Genomic DNA, 17,888 nt, shown 5'->3' with positions numbered 1-17,888 from the left:
ATGTATATGTATGATTCCCAAATCTATACCTGTGGCCCAAATACTTGTCTTAAGATTTTGTATATCCGACAGCCTATTGGGTACCTTCATTTGAATAACTTTAATGCACCTCAGACTCAGTCTGTCCAGAATTAAAGTAATTATTTTACCCTCCCAAAATCTGCTGTCCCCCTTCACCCGCCCTTTATCCCAGCCAGAAACAGAGGTGTCATCTTTAATTCCTTTCTCTTTCTGTCTACTCTCAGTCAAATCACTTACAAGGCTTTTTGATTCCACCTAACTCTCTGAGCCTTCCTCACCCATTTTCTCTGCCTTCACTGCTGCTGTAATAGGTCAGACTACTATAAACCATTTCCTGGATTACTGCAGCTGATTTTCTGTTTCATTCTCTGTACTGTAGCTGCATACTTTTTCTCAAACACAGATCTGCACAAATCTTTTCATGTTGTAAAACATTTTAATAGTTCCTTATTGCCCTCAAGATAAAGTCCAAACTACAATTTAAATGATCCTTTATGGCCGGGTGTGGTGGCTCACGCGTGTATTCCCTGCACTTTGAGAGACCAATGCGGTTGGAGCAGTTGAGGTCAGGAGTTCGAGACCAGCCTGGCCAACATGGTGAAACCCCATCTCTACTAAAAATATAAATAATCAGCCAGGTGCGGTGGTGTGCGCCTGTAATCCCAGCTACTAGGGGGGCTGAGGCAGGAGAATCACTTGAACCCAGGAGGCAGAGCTTGCAGTAAGCCAAGATTCAGCCACTGCACTCCAGCCTGGGTGACAGAGCAAGACTCCATCTCAAACAAAACAAAACAAACAAACAAAAAAAAAACAAAAAACAACCCCTTTAAGATAATGGTTCTTGTTTTCATCTGTACTCTTATCCCAGACACCTATCCTTCTGCCACATTGAACTGCTTTTAGTTCCCTGTTCTCTTTTCTCTGTCTCATTTAGCCTTTCTATATGCTCCTCTCTGGGTCTGGAATTTTATGCTTCCTTGACACCATCTTTCATGCCACTCCTGCTATATTTATACATATCACCTAGCTAATTCCTGTTCATCCCTTGCATCTAAGCTTAGGTCTTATTTCCACTGGCCTGTAAGCCTCTCAAATAAAAATATTTAAAACTCCTAAATGGAAAGAAGATTAAAAATAATGGAAATGGCCAATGATGTACCAGGAGCAAGAATATAATATTGATATTAAATAAAATAAAACATACTTCAAACCTCAAGGCATTAAAGGGACAAAGAGGAATATTATATAATGATAAATAATCAAAACAACAGTCCAATTTTCAAAAAATGGACAAAACTTATGAACAGAAAGTTCACAGAAATGGAAATATTAACAGTTCTTACACATATGTAAAGGTACTCAACCTCATTCATAAGGCATATGTACTTTAAAATTACACTGAGGGCTGGGCATAGTGGCTCATGCCTGTAGTCCCAGCACTTAATGAAGCCAAGGCTGGAGAACTGCTTGAGCCCAAAGTTCAAGACCAGCTTGGGCAGCACAGGGAGGCATTGCCTCTACAAAAGATAAAAATAAAATTAGCCAGGCTTGGTGGCATGCATCTGTAGTCCCAGCTGTTTGGGAGGCTGAGGCAGGAGGATTGCTTGAGCCCAGAGGTGTAGGCTGCAGTGAGCCAGCTGTGTTCGTGCCATTGTACTTGTACTCCAGCCTGGGTGACCCTGTCTCAAAAAAATAAAAACACTGATGTATCGTATTTCACTCTACAAGATTGGTGAGTATTAAGAAGTTTGTGCAGGATTGAAAAAAAGAAGTTTGGGCCAGGTGCGGTGGCTCACGCCTATAATCCCAGCACTTTGGGAGGCCGAGACAGGCAGATTACTTGAGGCCAGGAGTTTGAGACCAGCCTGGCCAACATGGCGAAACCCCGTCTCTACTAAAAATACAAAAAATTAGCTGGGCGTGGTGGCACATGCCTGTAGTCCCAGCTACTCAGGAGGCTGAGGCAGGAGAATAGCTTAAATTTGGGAAACGGAGGTTGCAGTGAGCCGAGATCACGCCACTGCACTCCAGCCTGGGCAACAGAGCAAGACTCCATCTCAAAAAAAAGAAAAAAGGCCAGGCGTGGTGGCTCAAGCCTGTAATCCCAGAACTTTGAGAGGCTGAGGTGGGTGGATCACCTGAGGTAAGGAGTTCAAGACAAGCCTGGCCAACATGGTGAAACCCCGTCTCTACTAAAAATACAAAAAATTAGCCAGGCATGGTGGTGCATGCCTGTAATCCCAGCTACTCAGGAGGCTGAGGCAGGAGAATCACTTGAACCTGGGAGGCAGAGGTTGCAGTGAGTTGAGATAGCACCATTGCACTTCCAGCCTGGGCAACAAGAGCGAAACTCCGTCTCAAAAAAAAAAAAAAGGAAAGAAAAAATGTTTGACAAAAACACTCTTGTCAAGGGTGTAAGGTAACATGCTTTCCTATACTACTGGTGGGAACATAAATTAGTACAACCTTTATGAGAGGGAATTTGCAATATTTATTAATTTAACATTAACATATCTTATGACTTAGCAGTCTCAATTCTAGGAATTTATTTTATTGCTAAGCTCACAAATTTAGGAAATAAAAGTTAATCTTTACAGTATAATATGTAATAGTAAAGTATTGGAAACAATGTAAATCCATCACTAGGATGTAGTTAAATAAATTGTGTTCAGTACATATAATGGAATGCTATGCAGATGTAAAATTGGGAATGAGAAAGGCTATGTACAAATATAGAATGATCTAGAAGACACATTGAATTAACAAAAGAAACCGCGCGCGGTGGCTCACTCCTGTAATCCCAGCACTTTCGGAGGTCAAGTCGGGTGGATCACGAGGTCAGGAGTTCGAGACCAGCCTGGCCAACATGATGAAACCTCGTCTCTACTAAAAATACAAAAATTAGCCAGGCATAGTGGTGTGCGCCTGTAATCCCAGCTACTCAGGAGACTGAGGCAGGAGAATCAGTTGAACCAAGGAGGTGGAGGTTGCATTGAGCCGACATTGCGCCACTGCACTTTAGCCTGGGTGACAGAGCAAGACTCTGTCTCAAACAAGAAAAAGGAAAGAAAAGTGCAAAACAGTGATCTGGGTATATAACTATTTGTTTAAAGAAGTGAGGAACAGGCCTGGCGTGGTGGCTCACACTGATAATCCTAGCACTTTTGTAGGCTGAGGCGGGCAGATCCATTGAGTCCAGGAATTTGAGACCAGCCTGGGCAACATGGTGAAACCCTGTCTCTACGAAAAATTAGCTGGGGGTGGTGGTGTGTACCTGTAGTCCCAGCTACTCAGGAGGCTGAGGTGGGAGGATTTCTTGAGCCCAGGAGGCAGGGGTTGCAATGAGCTGAGATTGTGCCACTGCACTCCAGCCAGCCAGGGTGACAGAGTGAGACCCTTTCTAAAAAAAAAAAAAAAAAGTGAGAAATAATGACACAACATACAAACTTGAAAACATATAATGTTGCTTGTAAGGATACACAGAAACTGTTGACACTGGTTATCTGGTAGTGGAGAAACAGTGTCTTTCACAGAGGAGAAATTTTTAATTTTAATGAAGTTCAACATGAATTTTTCTTTCATGGATCATGCTTTTGCTGTTGTATCTAAAATGTAATTGCCAAAACCAAGGTCACATAGATTTTCTTTTTTATTGTCTTCTAGGAGTTTTATAGTTTTGTATTTTATGTTTTAAGTCTAGAATCCATTTTGGATTTTTATGACAGGTATAAAGAATCTGTGTCTAGATTCATTTCTTTACATGTAGATATCCAGTTCATTTGGCCTCATTTATTGAAAAGACTCTCTTTTCTCCATTAAATTGCCTTTGCCCATTTGTCAGAGATTAGTTGACCATATTTTTATTGTTCTGTTTCAGGGCTGTCTGTCCTGTTTTGTTGATCTATTTTGCCGTTCTTTTGCCAGTGCCACACTGTCTTGATTATTGTGGCTTTATAGTTACAGTCTTTTTTTTTTTTTTTTAAGCTAGAGTCTTACTCTGTCACTCAAGATGGAATGCAGTGGCACAATTACAGCTTGCTGCTGCCTTGACCTCCTGGGCTCAGGTAATCTCCTCACCTCAGCTTCCCAAGTACCTGGAACTATAGGCACGCGCCACCATGCCCAGCTAATTTTTAAATTTGTTTGTAGAGACAGGGTCTCACTTTGTTGCCTAGGCTGGTCTTGAACTCCTAGGCTCAAGCTGTCTTCCTGCCTTGGTCTGAGTCAGTGCTGAGATTATAGGCATGAGCTACCATGCCCGACCTACAGTCAGTCTTAAAGTTGGATAATGTTAGTCCTCCAGCTTTTCTTTACTATTGTGTTGGCTCTTCTGAGTCTTTTACCTTGTCATATAAATTTTAGAATCAGTTTTTTGATAACTACAAAGTAACTTGCAGGATTTTTATTGAGATTGCAATGAATCTGTACATCAAGTTGAGAATAACTGAAATCTTAATAATATTGATTCTTCCTATTCATGAGCATGGAATAGCTCTACATTAATTAGGTCTTCTTTGATTTCTTTTATCAGAGTTTTATGGTTTTCCCCCAGAGATCTTATATATATATATATTTATTGGATTTATACCTAAGTATTTCATTTTTGGTGCTAATGTAAATGGTCTTGTGTTTTTAATTTCAAATATTAATTGTTTATTGCTGGCATATAAGAAGGCAATTAATTGTATGTTAAACTTCATATTCTGTAACCTTGCTGTCATTGCTTATCAGTTGCAGGAGAGTTTTTGATTATAAGTGGTATTCTAATTTTCAATTTCTAGTTCTTCTTTGCTAACATATAGATATATAATTGCTTTCTAATTTCACTGGTTAGGACTTTCAGCACAAGGTTTGATAGAAATGGTGGCAGCAGAAATCCTTGCCTTGTTCCCCATATTAGGAGGAAAGTGTTAAGTCTTTTATTTTTAGGTATTATTTTAGCTGTAGTTTTTTTTATAGCTGCCCTTTATCAGGTTGAGTAAGTTTTCCTTCTGTTCTTGGTTTTCTGGGAATTTTATACATGAATGGTTTTTGGATTTTGTTAAATGTTTTTTCTGCCCCTGTTGCAATGATTACATGGTGGAGTACTGTTAATATGGTATATTATTACATTGATTGATTTTTATATGTCAAATCAGCCTTGGATTTCCTGGATAAACCTCAGTTATGAGAGAAGTACACAAATTCTCCATTTGGAGAGTATTGGTGATTAGATCCTGTTTTGTATTATTTTTAATCCTTTATAGTCTTAGAGATGAGTCTGGCGATCCCTGGTCACAGCAAGGAACCAGCTGAAGTTAGAGTCCCCAGAAGATAGATGATCCCCAACTTAACAATGGTTTGACTTAAAAATTTTTGACTTTATGATGGTGTGAAAGTGATACACATTCAGTAGAAACCATACTTTCGAGTACCCATACCACTGTTCTGTTTTTCACTTTCAGTACAGTATTCAATAAATTACATGAGTTATTCAACACTTTATTATAAAATAGGCTTTGTGGTAGATGACTTTGCCTAATTGTAGGCTAATGTAAGTATTCTGAGCACCTTAAGGTAGGCTGAGCTAAGCTATAATGTTTGATAGGTTATGTGCATTAAATGAATTTCCAACTTACAATATTTTCATCTTACAATGGGTTTATTAGGATGTAACCACATCATACATACCTTCATAGCATCTATACATACATTTATAGTGGCACCAATTGTTTCAGGTTTTATAACATTTTTGAACAAATCTTCACAGCCTGGAAACAGGAATAAAAGAAGCATATTGTGGGCAAAGCATTAGGAGCAGAAGGAATTCAGAGTTCTACTGAAAGAGTTGCTGGAATGGCTCCCTGTAGGGACCATAATAATGCATTTCTGGTGAGATGCAAATGTGAGAACTGTGCTTTTCTTGATGAGAGTAAGATAAAGTTTAAAGGGAGTTGGAAAGGGAAAAGAGTAGAGAATTGGTATTAGAAATTACTTCAGTGTTTAAAATCTTAAACATTCAGTAGCTTATATGTTTTAGAGTTTCACGTTTACTTAAGCTGCTAACTTTTACCCGCATTACTTTTACCCGCATTACTTTTTTGGATTTTACTTCACAAATTTAAGCCCCAAATATCTAGTAAGCCTGTTTTATTTTGTATTATTTTGAGTAATAGGTATAAGCAATATTTGGTTGCTATTTCAATAAAAATTCTTTGGCAGGTGTCCAAATCCCAGCGCTTTGAGAGGCCGAGGCAGGCAGATCACTTGAGGTCAGGAGTTTGAGACCAGCCTGGCCAACATGGCGAAACCTCCTCTTTACTAAAAAATACAAAAGTTAGCCAGGTATGGCGGTGTGCACCTATAGTCCCAGCTACTCAGGAGGCTGAGGTGGGAGCATCGCTTGAACCTGGGAGGCAGAGGTTGCAGTGAGCCGAGATTGCGCCACCCTGCTCCAGCCTAGGCGACAGCGTGAGACTCTGTCTCAAAAACACACACACACACACACACACACACATACACACACACACACACACACACACAGAGTGAATGGTTCTAGCTTTCCTCTTTTTTTGGTTTAGAATAACTAAAATTACACGCCTGTAATTACAGCACTTTGGGAGGCCCAGGAGGGTAGATCACTGGAGCTCAGGACTTTGAGACCAGCCTGGGCAACACAAAACCCCATTTCTACAAAAAGTACAAAAATTAACCAGGCATGGTGGCCTGTGCCTGTGCAGTCCCAGCTCCTTGCTCCTTGTGTGGCTGAACTGGGATGATTGCTTGAGCCTGGGAGGCAGAGGTTGCAGTGAGCTGAGATCACACCATTGCACTCTAGCCTGGGTGAAAGAGTGAGACCCTGTCTCAAAAAAAAAAAAAATCTTAATGATCTGAAAACAGAATTCCATTCTGCAAATAATTTTATTTATTGACCAGTTCATCCCAACGAGTTGCTTTACCTGAAAAACCTTTACCATCTGATCCTTTTTCTTGTTTGTATTTTTCCTGTTTATCTTCAGATACATTTTATTTAAATTAATAGTGGTTAGTTTGTTACCATATTAAATAATTAGATACTACAATTCAGTAAGAACTACCTTTTAAAAATGAAAATCAGAGGAGTTCCTGATTTAAAACAAAAAATAAAGGAAAATATTAAAGTGTTTTTAAAGAGACTAAGGTTACCACATCTTTTATCTTCCTGTTAACTACTTTTGCAACATATATTGTTGTGATTAGGTAGAATTATACAACTTTGCTCTGTTTCTTTGCGTATTGGAAACTCTTATTATCCCTTTTTTCAGTGACGTTGTTTTACATTGGATAACATCCAGTGACACTTGTGTATTCTTTACATCCTTTAGTGAGTCCATTTGGGACCCATTTACATATGAAAAGCAGCATGACTGACACTGCAGACATGTAAATCACAAATCTAAAGGAATTAGAGAAGATGAAAACATTATTTATCAATAAGGTCCTCAGTCTCCCAAATGAACAAAGTAGGCACTTGAGTAATAATTTGAAAAAAGTGATTCATCTTTTTTCTACTCCCTGATTAATAAAGGTGATATTTTCTTAGTATGCTTGGAGGTTGGGAATACTTTAAGTCAGTAGTTCTCGAATTTTATCAAGCATGAGAGTCACCTAGAGGGCATGTTATAAAGATTACCAGGCATCACCTCCAGAGTTCTGATACAGTAGGTCTGGGGTGGGACCTGAAAATTGGTATCGCTAACAAGTTCTCAGGAGAAGCTGATGTTTACTAGCACTGGACCATACTTTAAGCACTACTGGTGGCCAGGCACGGTCATCTCAGCATTTGGGAGGCTGAGGTGGACAGATTGCTTGAGCCCAGGAGTTCGAGACCAGCCTGGCCAACATGGTAAAACCCATGTCTATAAAAACACAAAAATTACCTGGATGTGGTGGCACAGGCCTGTAGTCCCAGCTACTTGGGTAGCTGAGGCACAAGAATCATTTGAACCCAGGAGGCAAAGGTTGCAGTGACCCAAGATTGCACCACTGCACTCCAGCCTGGGCGACAGAGTAAGACTCTGTCTCAAAACAAGAAAAATCTAAAAACCAAAAAACTACTGGTATATGGTAGGGTATATGAAAGTGGAGAATGAGCAACAAGTAGGATCAGCCTGATTTTCCTGCCTAAGGTTTTCATTCAATTCAGAATTTTTTTTTTTTTAAGTACCTGCTATGTGTCTAATACTACGATGTCATCAAGCTTTACATGTCTTAGACTTTTCGACAGTGGATCTTTTGCTTTATTGAGAGGCTTCACCAACTAAGGAGCACTGTCTAAAATAAAAGACTAGTAAAGAAAGAAATAAAGTTATTCATTTTGTTGCTTTTTCAACCCTCTGTTTTTATGCTAGGTAATATTTTACCCTTTACCAATTTTAATGTGCAAACATTATTTCTGGCAATTCCACCTCTAGGTAGCTATCCTAAGGAAATAACTTTCAACAATTGATTAATGTAGACACAGACAGAGATGTTTATCATAGATGTTTATTATAAAGAGCAGAAAAGTAGCTCCTACACTGAAGTCTGTAGTTTTGCAATTACTAAATAAACTGTGTATGTATGTATATGATAGCTAATTTTGTAGCCATAAAGTTTTGCTTATGAAGAGAAGCATTTTAAAGTTAAAAATGCTTGATATACAAGAATTATTTTATGTAAGCATATTTTAATAAAATTTAAGAGCTCAGATTTAAGTGAAATTGTATTTTAGGTTCTTAACTATGTGAGATTTATTTGTAGAGAAAAATGAGGAAATATAACAAATTACTTTTTACGAAGTATCTTTAGAATGTGAGATTATGATTGACTGTTACTATATATTCTCTTCTGTATTTGTAACATATCCATAACTGGATATTACTTTTATAATTAAAATATTCATGTTTTATATTTACATATTATTTCAAGTTTTATTTACACACATATATTAGTGTACAGCTCAGTGAAGTTTTATAAGCCAGCACTCATATCTAGAAGCAGAATATAACCAGCACCCTAGAAGCATGCCTTGTGCTCTATTTCAAGGATAACTGCTATCATGACTTCTAAAAGCATAGATTATTTTCTCCTGTTTTTGTACTTTATATAAATGTAATCATACAGTATTTATTCTTTTGTGACTGGCTTCTCTTGCTTAAGAAGATGTTGTGAGATCAAGCTTAGTAATCATAGTTCATCCATTCTCATTGCTATGTAATACTCCATTGTGTGAATAAACCATTATTTATTCACTTTAATGTTATTGGGCATTTGGGTAGGTAATTTTAAGTTTGGGAATATTATGATTAGTTATGTCATAAATATTTTAGTCCATGTCCTTTGGTGAACACATGTACGTATTTCTACAGGGCATACACCTAGGATTGGAACTGTTTGGTTGGGGTTCAGTTTTAGTAGATACTCCCAGATGATTTTTCTCAAAGTGGTTATACCAGTTCACACTCCCACTGGCAACAGATGAGGATTTCTGTTGCTCCACATCCTTGCCAATACCTAATGTTCATTAGTCAGGGTTCTCCAAAGAATCAGAACCGCTGTCTCTCCTATTGGTTTTTTATGACTATATACACACACACACACACATATATATATATTATAATATATATGTGTGTATATATACAGCTGACCCTTGAACAACGCAGTGGTTGGGGCACTGACCTCCCTGTGCAGTCAAAAATCTGTGTATAATTTTAACTACTAATAGTTCACTGTTGGCCAAAAGCCTTACCGATAACATAAACAGTTAAGTAACCCATATTTTGTATGTTATAGATTGTGTACTGTATTCTTACAATAAAGTAAGCCAGAGAAAGGAAAATGTTATTAAGAAGATCTTAAGGGAGAGAAAATATGTGTACCATTCATTAAGTGTAAGTGGTTTGTCATAAAGGTCTTCATCCTTGTCATGTTAATGAAGAGCAGGCTGAGAAGGAGTAGGAAGAGGAGGGGTGGATTTTGCCGTCTCGGGTGGCAGAGGCAGAAGAAAATCTGTGTATAAGTGTACCTGCACAGTTTGAACCTGTTATTCAAAGATCAGCTGTGTGTGTGTGTGTGTGTGTGTGTGTGTGTGGAGAGAGAGAGAGAGAAATTGATTGATTATAGGGATTGGCTCATACAGTTATGTAGGTCAAGAAGTCCTGTGACCTGCTGTCTGCAACCTGGGGAACCAGGAAAGCTGGTGATGTCATTCAGTCTGAGTCTGAAGGCTGAGAATCACGGGAGCCAGTGGCACAAGTCCCAGCTCAAGTCTGAAGGGCTGAGAACTAGAGGGGCTGATGGTACAAGTCCCAATTCTAGGCCAGAGGCCTCAGAACCAGTGTGCCAATGTTCACAGGCAGGAAAAGATGAATGTCCAGCTCAAAAAGAAGCAGATTCTCCCTTCTGTTGCCTTTTTGTTCTCTTTGGGCCCTCAACAGGTTGGATGATGCCCCTCTCCATTGGAGAGGGTGATTTTCTTTATTCACTCTACTGATTCAAATGCTAGTCTCTTCCAGAAACATCTCATAGACCACCCAGAAACAATGTTTTATCAGCTATCTGGGCATCCTTTAGCTCAGTCAAGTTGACACAAAAGTTAACCATCACAGTATTTTTCATCTGTTTTCTTATACTTAGTGTGGTAAGTGTGCAGTGGTAATATATGGTAGCTTTAATTTGTATTTCCTGGATGATTAATGAATTGAGAGCCTTTCCTATATTTTTGGTTGTAAATTATGCTAAAACGTTGTTGTAGTTTGCAGCTCAGTATCAGATATATTTTAACTTTATTTCAAGGAACTTAATTATAAGAAGTATTTTACAAAATATATCAAAGGATATTATAACTTGATCCAAGGTTATGCGTATGAAACTTAAAAATAGCATACATTTAATTTTTAAAGTCTCAAGTGTTAGTGTTCTGTAATATGATACCTAATGAGATTTAGTTTGAGTTGAATTATACTTTTATGATTGAATGTTATTTTCCTGTTGGCTTCAGCTATAAAAATTAAAGACGTTCTCATATGAAAAATCGTTCAGTAGACGGAGTTGAAATTTTTTGCCAAAGACAAATAAGTAAGTTGATAACCAGTCTCTGTCGGCTGTTGTCATCAGGAACACTGCTAGACTCAAGTAAGATAATATTTGTAAAGCACTACCCAGATGTTTGTGTTACTTTTAGAGCTTTAAAATCTTTGAAATATTCTTAACATCTTGGTTTTCTTTCTGTTTTATCCACTGATACCTTACTGCTAACCCTCCATGTGTAGTTCTCAGAATTTATTCCATTCTTGCTATTGTCTTGAGTTTTTAGAACAAGGTGGAAGGCACAGAACAACCCAAAAACTGCCCCCCTCCACACACACATTTTTATATATTTAAGTATAATTTAAATAAATAAATACAGAATGCTGCTAACCTCATTGGCATTTTAAGATCATATTGTAATGGCAGGCTATTGAGACAACATGGGACTTGTACCTAGCATAGTGCCTGTCTCACAGGAGCTCACTGTATATTTGTTGACTGGATAAGACAATGAAAAAATTCTACTGTTGGGTTTTTCTCTTTTTAGGTTTTGTTGGGAGCTTCCATTTGTTGTCCCCTGCCCGCCAGTTTTGGATCTTTAATTTTAAAAAGAGTATTTAAGATGGATATGAGAAAGTTACTATTATGCTAGGCACAGTGGCTCACGCCTATAATCCTAATGCTTTGGGAGGCTGAAGTGGAAGGATCACTTGAGGCAAGGAGTTCAGGAAAGTTTCTGTTAGTAAAATTTTCAAAGTGGAACTTTCTCTCAAGATAACCTCATACAGACAAGTCATAAAGGAGAACAGTAAAATTGTAAAATGACTGGAAAATAAGTATACATTTTAGTGATTTTTTATGTGGTACTTATTTTGGGAGAATCTAATTATTCAAGTACCCATTAAAATAAAAAGCAAAGTTAATGTTATCTTTATTTTATTTAAGATGTATCCATGAGATAAATTCTACAATATATATTGGATTACTTATGAACAAAGAGAACTAGAAAAAACGTGTTTTAAGAGGAGGTAAATAAAAGAAGTTCCAAATAGAAGGAAAGAAAGCTGGAGAGGGGCTGGACACAGTTGCTCAAGCCTGTAATCCCAGCACTTTGGGAGGCCGAGGCAGTCAGATCACCTGAGATCAGGAGTTTGAGACCAGCCTGGCCAACATGGCAAAACCCCGTCTCTACTAAAAAGACAAAAAAATTAGCTGGGCATGGTGGCCGACGCTGGTAGTCCCAGCTACTCAGGAGGCTGAGGCAGGAGAATCGCTGGAACCTGGGAGGCAGAGATTGCAGTGAGCCGAGATTGCACCATTGCACTCCACCCTGGGTGACAGAGCAAGACTCTGTCTCAGAAAAAAAGAAAGAAAGCTGGAGAGAACAGTGACACTATGTCTCGGTAGCATCTGTTATCCTAGATGATGTTAAAAAGTTCTGTTGAATGCTTTTTTTTTCACAACTCTCTTCTACTCTGAATTATAAAATGTAATAGTGTGGTATTAGAAAAGACAGCTAATCCTTTAGAAATTGGTCGTATATTATTTTGACCATTGGTCATTGATTATTTTACTGGCCAGTTTGTGAAGCTTTTCTTGATTTTTTTTTTAATTCCAGATCTTTAGACCTCACTATGAAACAACCCACTTGTTAGGAAACATTGATACAGTCACTGGAAAATCTTAACCATATGTGGTAGAATGGCCACAAGCAAATGCATGAGGCTTAGGCCTGAAACTTCAGGGCTTTGTTTGATACATGTATCAATTTATATAGAATTGATCAAAGCATATCTATGACTGCTACTGATTACCATAGAAAAATAGCTGAGTAACTGTTGCTTTATTCTGTAATATCAATGTGTATAATAAAAAATAAATTTTGTTCATTGCCTCCAGTTCTGGCACACAGTTCCTAAAGCCCTTTGAATCTCCCAAGTAATGAGTGTCTTTTGTACTCTAATGAGAAGATTGTTGACTGGGGTCCCCTAGATAGCTTTAGGATGGGGGCTGGTGCCAGAAAGACCAAGGATTGAAACTTTCAACCCCACCTCTGACTTCCAGCAGGGAGAGAGGGCCTGGAGATTTAGATGATTACCAATGGCCATGATTTAATCAATCATGCTTACATAAAGAAACCTCTATAAAACCCCATAAATGACAGTTGGGAGAGCTTCTGGGTTGGTGGACACAGTGAGGTACTGGGAGGGTGGTGTGCTTGGAGGTGACATGGAAGCTCTGTGCACCCACCCCCTACCCCTGCCCCATTGCCCTGTCCTATGTTTCTCTTCGATTTGGCTGTTGCCTTCCTGAGTTGTAGTAGCCTTTTAAACAAACCAGTAATAGTAAGTAAAGTGCTTTACTGAGTTCTGTGTCATTCTAGCAAATTATTAAATCTGAGGCGGGGTCATGGGAACCCTCAAATTTGTAGTCTGTAGGCAGAAATGGGAGTAGCCTGGGCATGTCATCTGTGGCTAGCAGCTGTGGCAGGCAGTCTTATGGGACTGAGCTCTTAGTCTGTGAGGTCTGGGCTAACTCCAGGTAGTTACTATCAAAATTGTATTGAATTGTTAGACACCTAATTGGTGTCTGAAGAATTGGAGAATTGGTTGTTGTGATTTAAAAAAAAAAAAAAAACCCAAACATTTGGTGTCAGAAGTGTTGTGAGTAAAAACAGTTCATTATCAGGTACTTAAATTCAAAGATGGTGTAGATTTTATGTGTATGATCACTGGCTTCTCTCTTTTAATATCGAGGGTTAGTTATTAAGGTAATTTTTAAATGACTTGGACATTTAAAAAATAGAATAAAATACTAATTTATAAATAAACAAGGGTTAAATCAGGCTGTATAAATCAGTGGAGATGTAAGCCCTTTAAGGCAATATCCTTATCTCCGTTTCTGTGAAATTTGAGTGTGGAATCTTCTAAGATAATTGTGACTATTTTGTAGGCCATAAGGAGAAAAGTGACATCTGGTATATCTGGACCATAGACCTTAAAGGATTCTAACACAAACACATACCAAGCTTGATTGGTATTGAACTGGCCTGGGGAGAAGTATGTCATAATAGCAGAAACTCTGTGATGGTACGGATGGAGAACTTTATAAAGCCAAGGAACTGAATCCGGGCACCGTGGTCGAAGAGGAAAACTTCTAGCGTCTCCCTGTAGCCATACATAATTCTATAGATATTACCATTCCCTCTCAACTCATTCTGTATTATTAGGGAAATAAAGTCTTTCTCTAACATTTTTCTTTTCTCCTAATATAGTTTGAAATGCAGTCACTTTTACTTAAACTTATCTTTTGGAATAAAATAATTTATGGAATTCATAGCACTCAGATTGTTTCACCAGACTACTTGTAGAAATTCTGGATTAGTTGATTAACCACAGTTCATAGCTTCCCAGTTGCACATTATCCTTAGATTTCAAAAATTCCTTTCTGAATAAGAGATACAAAACAACCCACCCAGGAACAAATTATTTTCTTGGTTGGCAGAGCAGTATCATTCTTAGCACACATGAAATCGAGCTAAGAACCAGAGCTAATCCAAGATTTTAGAGTTGTCTTAGCTCTGCTAATTTTCTTTATTATTTTGCTTGTATTTTCATTTTCACACAACTCTCTCAAGTGATTAACCTGTACTTAAGTATTTTTAAAATTTTTGTCTTTAAAAAGGTTCTTACTGTTTTGTTTCAGAAAGGACATGCTATAGCTAATACACTTTTTGTAGTCTTATGGTGGCCATGGAAGTGTGCCATTCAGACCTCCTGCTGGTGGGAGGCACAAATGACTGACAGTCCCAGCTGTGGTCCCTCTGGATCCATCACCTCATTCTTGCTGAGGTCACACTGATGGTGACTCCACATGGCCAGTGAATGAATGAGTGTAGGCCTGTTCATAAGAAACACAGTTCTCCTCTAATCAGCAGGGCATTACTTCCTATTACTGCATAATAATTACTCTAAAATTTAGCAGCTTAAAACAAACATTCATCTCACATGGTTTCTGAGGATCAGCAATCTGGGAGTGGCTTACGTAGGTATTTCTGCCTCAGGGTCCCTCATGAGGTTGTAGTCAAGCAGTTGGCCAGGGCTGTAGTCATCTGCAGGCTGGACTAGGGCTGGAAGATGTCCTTCCAGGATGGCTCACATATTCATACATGGATATTGGCAAGAGCCTACAGTTCCTTGCTGACTGCTGTTGACTTCAGATCCTTGTCACATGGTTGTCTCCACAGGGCAGCAAATAACATACTTTTTCAGGGTCCAGATTTGTTGGGGACAAGTAAGAGTAGTTTGGTTTTTGTCTTAGGTATCATTTATTCTGAGATGCTTTTTCTAAACATCACTCCCACCAAGGGTTGCCAGATATAGCAAGTAGAGGACAATATTTGGAACATACTTCTACTAAAAAATTATTCATTGTTCATCTAAAATTCAAATTTAACTAGGTGTCTTATATTTTATCTGACAGCCTTTCTGGGTTTAGTTTGTCTTCTCTGTGCACCTGTGGTACCCTGTGCTATCCCGCTTCTATATTTACTGCACTATATTTTAATTGTCTATTTAGTTGCCAGTATCTTCCCACTAGGGTGAAACTTCTCCATGGGAATAGACTGTCTTTTTTTTTTTTAATTCACTGTTATATCCCCAGTGCCAAACACTGTGCTTGACCTATAATAGGTACTCAATAGCCAGGCATGGTGGCTCATGCCTGTAATCCCAGCACTTTGGGAGGCCAAGGTGGGCGGATCATGAGGTTAGGAGTTCGAGACCAGCCTGACCAACGTGGTGAAACCCCATCTCTACTAAAAATACAAAAATTAGCCAGATGTGGTGGCACGTACCTGTAATCCCAGCTACTCAGGAGGCTGAGGCAGGAGAATCGCTTGAACCTGGGAGGCGAAGGTTGCAGTGAGCCGAGATCATGCCACTGCACTCCAGCCTGGGCGACAGAGCGAGACTCTATCTCAAAAAAAAAAAAAAAAAAAAAAAAACTACTCAATAAATGCATGTGGGCTTTCCAAGAATGAAAACACTTGGTCTTATAATTGCATGCACTTTTCTCCTCCACCTTTTCTTGATTGTCATGATGAATTTCAGTAGAATGCTAATGCAGCGAAAGGGCTAGTAATTCCAAGATTCAAGAACTTGTGTTATCACTTTATATATAAGCTTCAGGTTCCCCTCTGGTAGCTGGAGATAATATTTGTTTCCTCTTGGAAGCAGGAAAAAAAATGATAAAGCCTACTATTTTCTAGGATTGTACTAGCTTCAATAATTGGAAGCTGGGCTTTATGTAATGATAATAGGTTTTAAGGACATGGAATCAAATCGGTCTGAGTTTAAATGTTAGCCTTGTCACATACTAAAGGTGACTTCTTGGGCAAATTTGTCATGTTTTAAAATGTCGATTTTCTTATCTCTAAAATGGGAGTGATCATGCACTTTCATAAGGGCTGTTGTGAGGATTAAATGATAAAACAAGTGACCTTGCCTAGCAGAGTGCCTGTTTTTGGCACATGGTAGGTACACAGCAAATCCCTAATGAAGCTTCCTGGGGCTACCATATGTCCCGTGAGTGATTCTGTCTTTGGATTGATAGGCATTTATAGTTCCACCAATTGTAGATTCTCATCCAAGTACATATACCAAATATCTGAACCTATGTTTTATCTCTTACTGAGATGGATTACTATGGCCACAACACACCAGAAGAATAAAATTAACCTGTTTTATGATAATCTAAAATAGCTCATTTCTCTTATATGTAGATGAACAATTCAATGCTTGTTGAATCCCATTCCCAGTGATAGGAGGAGACTGACTGCATTGCAGGATCAAAAGTGGATGTTTTTATGATTGTTGTCTGCCACAAACTAGTTATCTCTGTGATGACTTTTCCAGTATCTCCTGCTTAAAATCTGGATCAGAAAGCTCATGAGGTTCTACTTTCTCAGTCTTTGGCTCTTCTGAAAATCAGGTTCAAGTATAACTTTTGGCCCTTCACGTCTCTGGAGGTTTCTGTCCTTAATAGTCTTACATGCATTAGAATTGTTGATTGTACCGTCTCTTATGTCCCTAACACTGTCTTTCCCCACTTGATCCATGCTTTTTAGTTTCATGAATAAGAAAAGTGAATCTCATAAAGGTAAAATGACTTACTGCAGACCACACACTGGGATTTGAACCTAGGTATGTTGACTGGGATTTGAACCTAGGTATGTTGACAAATCACAAATCAGCTGGGATTTGAACCTAGGTATGTTGACTTCATTGCAATATGCATACTACATGCCAGTTGTTTCAGTGGATGAGAATTATGAAACCTGTGCATTGATATACAAACACGAGGTGTTAATATTATGAAGTGCCACCTGAGATACACGATAACCCCTATAGCAGAGGGTTTATAGTTGATTTAAGGAGAACTGATACATAAATAACAAAACATAGTGTCAATGATTCATATAGGCAAAACCAGCTACTAAAGTCATAATTATTTTTAGCCATATAGAATATTTTTTGATATTTTATTAATCTCATTTTGTGTCTGGATTCTTGTACTTAGCATAATGTTTTCAAGATTCATTCATGTTGTGTGAATCAGTAGTTCTTTTCTATTACTGAATAGTATTCTATTATATGATATACCACCATTTGTATATCCAGTCATGGGTTGATGAACATTTTTGTTGTTTCACTTGTGGAGCATTATTAATAAAACTGCTGTGAACATTCAAATACAAGCTTATGTGTTGACGTAAGTTTTCATCTCTCTAAGGTAAATACCTAGAAGTGGAATTGCTGGGTCATATGGTAAGTGTATAT

At 38.3% G+C, this 17,888-nt stretch overlaps 1 protein-coding gene across 10 annotated transcripts in view; it reads left to right on the top strand.

Moving 5' to 3' along the window:
* TFDP2 (transcription factor Dp-2) overlaps positions 1-17,888 on the top strand; it is a 207,217-nt gene that overhangs the window by 79,906 nt on the left and 109,423 nt on the right. For 3 of the 10 annotated variants that reach the window (XM_055110571.2, XM_063602588.1, XM_063602587.1), the window contains one exon: positions 17,842-17,876. The exons of the other annotated variants lie outside the window; for them this stretch is intronic. The gene's annotated coding sequence lies outside the window, so the exon portion shown is untranslated. Of the gene's footprint in view, positions 1-17,841; positions 17,877-17,888 lie in introns of those variants that run through there. 10 annotated transcript variants of the gene reach the window in all.

Source organism: Pan paniscus, chromosome 2, assembly GCF_029289425.2.
Source record: "Pan paniscus chromosome 2, NHGRI_mPanPan1-v2.0_pri, whole genome shotgun sequence".
In the NCBI taxonomy this organism is placed as follows: domain Eukaryota; kingdom Metazoa; phylum Chordata; class Mammalia; order Primates; family Hominidae; genus Pan; species Pan paniscus.
This window is presented reverse-complemented; position numbering and strand designations above follow the sequence as displayed.